General features: G+C 48.1%; 1 protein-coding gene across 1 annotated transcript in view; it reads left to right on the top strand.

Moving 5' to 3' along the window:
- The window catches only part of RABL6 (RAB, member RAS oncogene family-like 6), a 48476-nt gene that overhangs the window by 19129 nt on the left and 22940 nt on the right, over positions 1–6407 (top strand). The window lies entirely within an intron of this gene.

The raw sequence follows: 6407 nt of genomic DNA, 5'->3' as shown, positions 1-6407 counted from the left end.
GTTAGCCAGGATGGTCTCGATCTCCTGACCTCGTGATCCACCCATCTCGGCCTCCCAAAGTGCTGGGATTACAGGCTTGAGCCACCGCGCCCGGCCCAGATTATGTTTCTTATCAGACTTACAGTCAGCCTTGATGTTAAATGCTGGTGAGCTTTTCCTGAATTCTAGAAGGGAGGAGGCCATAATGAGGCATGTCTGACTCCCCTCTTCCCATAATGGCCTGAACCAGTCTTTCAGATGAAATTTGGATGGCCCTGGCCTAGAAGAGGAAGTCCATTCAGATGGTTGGCAGGCCTTGGGATTTTAATTTTGGTTTACACAATTTTGAAATTATTTGCATATAAAATTATTTGGAAAATTATTTGAAATTATTTGGAGGAAAGATTGTTGCCTGAATTGGTCTGTCCCTTTCTACTGTGATTGGACACAAAATATCAGCTTATTTGGTGCCGAATTTTTCTGTGGCGTTGCTCCTGAGTGAGCATTATTGCGCAGCTCTGATACCGGCCGGGCCCAGGAGCTCGAAAGCCAGAGTCCTCTCCAAGTAGACATTGGTGTGAATTTAGAAATGGGACTTAGCAGGCCGAGCACGGTGGCTCACACCTGTAATCCCAGCACTTTGGGAGGCTGAGGCAGGCGGATTACATGAAGTCAGGAGTTCAAGACCAGCCTGGCCAACATGGTGAAACTCATCTCTACTAAAAATGCAAAATTAGCCGGGCGTGGTGGCGCATGCCTATAATCTCCAGCTACTCGGGAGACTGAGGCAGGAGAATCACTTGAACCCGGGAGGCGGAGGTTGCCGCAAGCGAAGATTGCACCACTGCACTCCGGCCTGGGCGACAGAGTGAGACTTCGTCTTAAAAAACAAAAAGAAAAAAAGAAAAGTTTATATGAATACCAGTCAAAACCAACAAGGAAGGTATTACCCTTGAAATGTTATCTATACGAATTTCCAAGGAGACCACAGGACTGTAGACAGTCTTGGAATGTCCTCAGAAGGCTCTGTCATTGATCAGGTAACAGAGTAAAAACCCCAGCATCCTTTCTTTCAAATGGGAGTAGGAAAGACAGAGGGACAGAAGCTGTTCAAACTTTGTCTTCTTTCCTTGTGGCTTGTGGTCACCTCTGCGTCCTCAGAAGCTGCCTCGCCCTCCAAAGCCTTTCCGGCTTCTGCCACTACCTCATCCTCCAAAGCCTCTTCTAGCTCCATCACAACCCCCAAAGCCACCTTTGCCCTTAGGTTTGGCCTAGTCCAAGTTACTTTGCTTCCCTCAATTTCACCATCTTCCGTGGCCTCCTTGGAAGCTTTGGGGCATCCAGTTTCCTAGTTGGTGACTACCCTTGCCCAACAAAGCTGTCGAATGACTGAAGTCTCTTCAGTGGTGTCGTCAGACCTTTGACAGACAGTTTTAGATGGCCGGCTTCTGGCAATGGGTGATCCTTGCAACTCCAGCCTGTTTGCTCTGCCCCCAATTTCCCTTTTATTATAGGAATTTAAAGCTGCTTTATCATCTTCAAATGAAGCAAACTCTGTCAATGCATGCACACCCTTTAGATTTGCCTTTTTGGTTCTAAGGCATTTTCACAAAAGCTGCCTTCTCAGATACTTCCTAAAGAGTGTCTTCTGTTGCACTGTAGGAGAGGTTGCTTAAATCAGAGTTTTTGATTCACCACTCCAAGTGCTGTTCTTTCCATCACTGTAGAGTCTCGATTCTGACCTTTCTCTCCATCACAGCACAGGGAAATAGATCGGCCATCAATCTCTGTTCCCTGCGTTTCTTCAGAAGTTTTCTCTGCATCACCTTCTGTCTTAACCTTCATATAAGCAGTCCCTTTACACTTCCCATCCTTGCTAACTAATCTGATCTCCACAGCATCTTCAAACACTTCTTTTTTTTTTTTTTTGAGATGGAGTCTCGCTCTGTTGCCCAGGCTGCAGTGCAGTGGCGCGATCTCAGCTCCGCCTTCCGGGTTCACACCATTCTCCTGCCTCAGCCTCCTGAGTAGCTGGGACTACAGGCGCCTGCCACCACGCCCAGCTAATTTTTTTGTGTTTTTAGTAGAGACGGGGTTTCACCATGTTGGCCAGGCTGGTCTCAAATTCCTGACCTTGTGATCCGCCCACTTCGGCCTCCCAAAGTGCTGGGATTCCAGGCATGAGCCACTGGGCCTGGCCCGTGGATACTAGTTTCTAACTCAGGACAGACTTGTTAAAGTGGAGGTTTCCAACAGAGATTGAAAGGTGCTCCAGCCTGGCCACATGGTGAAATCCCGTCTCTACTAAAAATACAAAAAGTAGCCAGGTGGTAGTGGTAACCGCCTGTAATCCCAGCTACTCAGGAGGCTAAGGCAGGAGAATCACTTGAGCCTGGGAGGTGAAGGTTGTGGTGAGCCGAGATCGCGGCGCTGCACTCCAACCTGGGCGAGAGAGTGAGACCCTGTCTCAAAAAAAAAAAAAGACGCGGTTGATTCTATGCTTTGCACTTTCCACTTTCTGTTTCTTGGCTTCAGAAGCTGCTGTTTGGTCATTTCCTTCATTTTCCGGGTGCTTCTTTGACAGACACTTCCTCCTCTTTGTCATCTTCATCACTTCATCCAATTCATCATCGTCACCCTCGTCCTTGTCCTCATCGTCCTCTTCGTCTTCATTCTCAGCCATCCTCCTGGCTTTCACAGGAACAACTTTCGTAGAAGCCTTTCTTTCCTTTGGCTGCTGCTGTCTCCATAACTGCTGCTTCAGAGCCATCTTCCTCAGCATCATCCTCATCGTCCTCGTTGTCATCCCCTGAGGCAGGGGCACCTGCTGCTGCCTTCATCACTGCTGGTTCAGAGTCATCCTCCTCCTCATCGCTGTCTTCCTTCTTGGTGTTCTTGCTGTTCTTTGCCCCCTCGGCTGGGGTCCCCGCTTCTTGCCAGGAGCTGCTGCCAATGCTTTGCCTGGTATGGCTTCCTTCTTGCCAGGTGTGGCGACTGCTCTGCCTGGAGTGACAGTTGCTTTCTTGATGGGTGTGGCACCTGCAGCCTTTTTGTTGGGGAAACTGCCACCTTCTTGGCTGGGGTTGCAGCAGCCTTTTTGCCTTTCTCCTGATGTGTGACAGCCTCTTCTCCACAGCCATCATCTTCATCTTCTGACATTTCCTCATCTTCACTTCCTCCTTCTGCCTCCTTTGGGGGAGCAGCCATTTTCTTGAGGTCACCTTGGTTTTTACCTGCCTTGCCACCAAGTAGTCTGAAGCGGCTGAGGATAGGAAATCTTTGCAGGGTGCAGAGTGGGAGAGAAGCAGGGCATGGCTGATACCAGCTGCAGCACAGGCTGTCAGAGTGGGGAGGCGGCCGGGCCCTTGTAGTGGGCCCCGTAGGAGATGTGCTGGCACCGTGAGAGGGCCTGCTTAGGAGTTAAACCTTCGTGCATCTGAGATAAATCATAAGCTCCTCTTGGTATGGAAATGTAAGAAAATGATTCCATATTTTGCAGGAAAGTGAAGGAGTCAAATTGAATCAGGGTAAGAAGGGCTCAGGGCCTCAGATCGAGCTCTGTGTTTTCTGCATGGTATTTTCTAAAAGAGGCTTAGGACAGGGATCGTGCTTACATCCTGTTTAGTAAAAGAGGAGGTTTACCATGAGGTTAAGTACAGGGCTTCTTAGCGTTTCTTAGATGAATCCTAAAGGTTTTCCGGGTGAATCACTTAGTCAGCTTATTCCAGCCAACATTTAAGATTCTGAAATTAAGCAGAAAAAAAAAGAAAACAAAACCCAAGATCAAGGGACCAGCAGGAGAAAAAAAAGATTCTGAAGTTGATTTGATTTTTTTTTTTTTTTTGGATATAGGGCCTTGCCCTTTCACCCGAACTGGAGTGCAGTGGCACAGTCTTGACTCACTGCAGCCTTCACCCCCCTGGCTCAAGCAGTCCTGGCACCTCAGCCTCCCGAGTAGCTGGGACTACAGGTGCACACGACCATGCCTGGCTGAGTTTTGTAATTTTTGTACAGTGTTTCACCATGTTGCCCAGGCTGGTCTCAAACTCCTGGGCCCAAGCGATCCACCTGCCTTGGCCTCCCAAAGTGCTGGAATGACAAGAGAGAGCCACTTGAACCAGCCTAACTTTTTTTTTTTTTTGAGACAGAGTCTCGCTCTGTGGCCCAGGCTGGAGTGCGGTGGCCGGATCTCAGCTCACTGCAAGCTCCGCCTCCCAGGTTCACGCCATTCTCCTGCCTCAGCCTCCCGAGTAGCTGGGACTACAGGCGCCTGCCACCTCGCCTGGCTAATTTTTTTGTAGTTTTAGTAGAGACGGGGTTTCACCGTGTTAATCAGGATGGTCTTGATCGCCTGACCTCATGATCCGCCCACCTCGGTCTCCCAAAGTGCTGGGATTACAGGCGTGAACCACCGCGCCCGACCCAGCCTAACTTTTTAACTTAAAAGTAGAGGTTAAGCTGGGCATGGTTCCTCACTCCTGTAATCCCAGCACTTTGGGAGGCTGAGGTGGGTGGATCACTTGAGGTCAGGAGTCTGAGACCAGTCTGGCTAACATGGCAAAACCCTATCTCTACTAAAAATAACAGAAATTAGCTGGGTGTGGTGAGCACATGCCTGTAATCCCACCTACTCGGGAGGCTGAGGCAGGAGAATTGCTGGAGCCTGGGAGGTGGACGTTGCAGTGAGCCAAGATTGCGCCACTGCACTCCAGCCTGGGTGACAGTGAGACTCTGTCTCAAAAAAAAAATGGGGGGTTAATTTTTTAAAATAATTAAGCCAGACTATTTTACTTGTTTTATTTCTGATGCAGGATTTCTTGTAATTAGCTTTTTTAAAAAAGAGTTTGTGGCTATATAGTAGGTGTGTATATAGGTAATTAGCTTTTAAAAGGAGTAAATTTCATTTCAAGGGAGAGAAAAGACACTTCATTCTCAAAATCTGAAGATAATAGAAAACAAATGTATGTTAAAATTAATAAAGACGTAAAAGGAAGCAACCTTAAGACTAGTCAAGACTGATGCCCATAATACGTGCAATTATTATGTCAATTATAAATTAAACATTAATAGAAAAAACCATGAGTAGACAATTTGAAAAAGAAACAGAGAATGAAAACCTCTAGAAGTGAAAAACATAGTCATTAACAGTTAAATCAGTCAGCAGACAGGAGAAGCAGCACTAACCCAGCTGAAGAGACAAGCAGTGTCGGGAGGAGATGTACGGCCCAGGGAGGAGGCGACGCCAACCCATGTCCAGTACAAGTTCAGGAGAAGAGAGCAGGAAAGGAGAAAGGGAAAACTGAGGATTTTCTAGAGTTCATGAAATACAGGAAACTCCCAAGAAGTCCAGAGTTTAAAAAACATCCACAGCTAGATACATCATTGGAAATTTTCTAAACATTAAAAAGTAAACATCTTAGATGCAACCAGAACAAAAAGACTTCCCTAAGAGGAACATGTGGTGAACTGGTGACCAGCTCACAGCAAACCTGTGGCTGAAGGGGAACAACGCGGGCTGAGGGGGTGCCGGCGCGGGCTGTGGGGGGGCCGACGTGGGCTGAGGTCTCTGCCTGATGAACACTTCAGAGCAACGTGACTGGCTCCATTTCAGCCGAAGCTTGAGGCTCACTGTGCAAAGGCTCTTGTAGAAATAAATGCTGAAGGTTATTCTTCAGAGAGGTGGAGTTGAGCTTGAAAGACAGGAGTGGGATTCAAAAAGCAAAGAGGGCTGGGTGCTGGCTCACACTTCTAATCCTAGCACTGTGGGAGGCCGAGGCAGGTGGATCACTTGAGGTCAGGAGTTTGAGTCCAGCCTGGCCAACATGATGAAACCCTGTCTCTACTGAAAATACAAAACTTAGCTGGGTGTGAGGGCAGGCACCTGTAATCCCAGCTACTCAGGAGGCTGATGCACAAGAATTGCTTGAACCCAGGAGGTAGAAGTTGGAATGAGCTGAGATCGTGCCACTGCACTCCAGTCTGGGCAACAGAGCAAGACTCCATCTCAAAAAAAAAAACAAAAAACAAAGGTAAACAAAGAATCTGGTAAATATGTGGTGAAAGTGAAATAAGTTTTGGTGGGCCAGGCATGGTGGCTCACACCTGTAATCCCAACACTTTGGGAGGCCGAGGCAGGTGGATCACAAGGTCAGGAGTTCAAGACCAGCCTGGCCAACATAGTGAGAGCCTATCTCTACTAAAAAAATTACAAAAATTAGCCGGGCATGGTGGCGTGTACCTGTAGGCTCAGGTAATTGAGAGGCTGAGACAGGAGAATTGCTTGAACCCGGGAGGTGGAGGTTGCAGTGAGCCGAGATTGCATCACTGCGCTCCACCTTGGGCAACAGAGTGAGACTTCATCTCAAAAGAAAAGAAAAGCAGGCCGGGCGCGGTGGCTCAAGCCTGTAATCCCAGCACTTTGGGAGGCC

This window comes from Colobus angolensis, unplaced genomic scaffold, assembly GCF_000951035.1.
Source record: "Colobus angolensis palliatus isolate OR3802 unplaced genomic scaffold, Cang.pa_1.0 Scaffold44, whole genome shotgun sequence".
Lineage (NCBI taxonomy): Eukaryota > Metazoa > Chordata > Mammalia > Primates > Cercopithecidae > Colobus > Colobus angolensis.
Note: the sequence above shows the minus strand (reverse complement) of the source record. Positions and strands in the feature narration are given on the sequence as shown.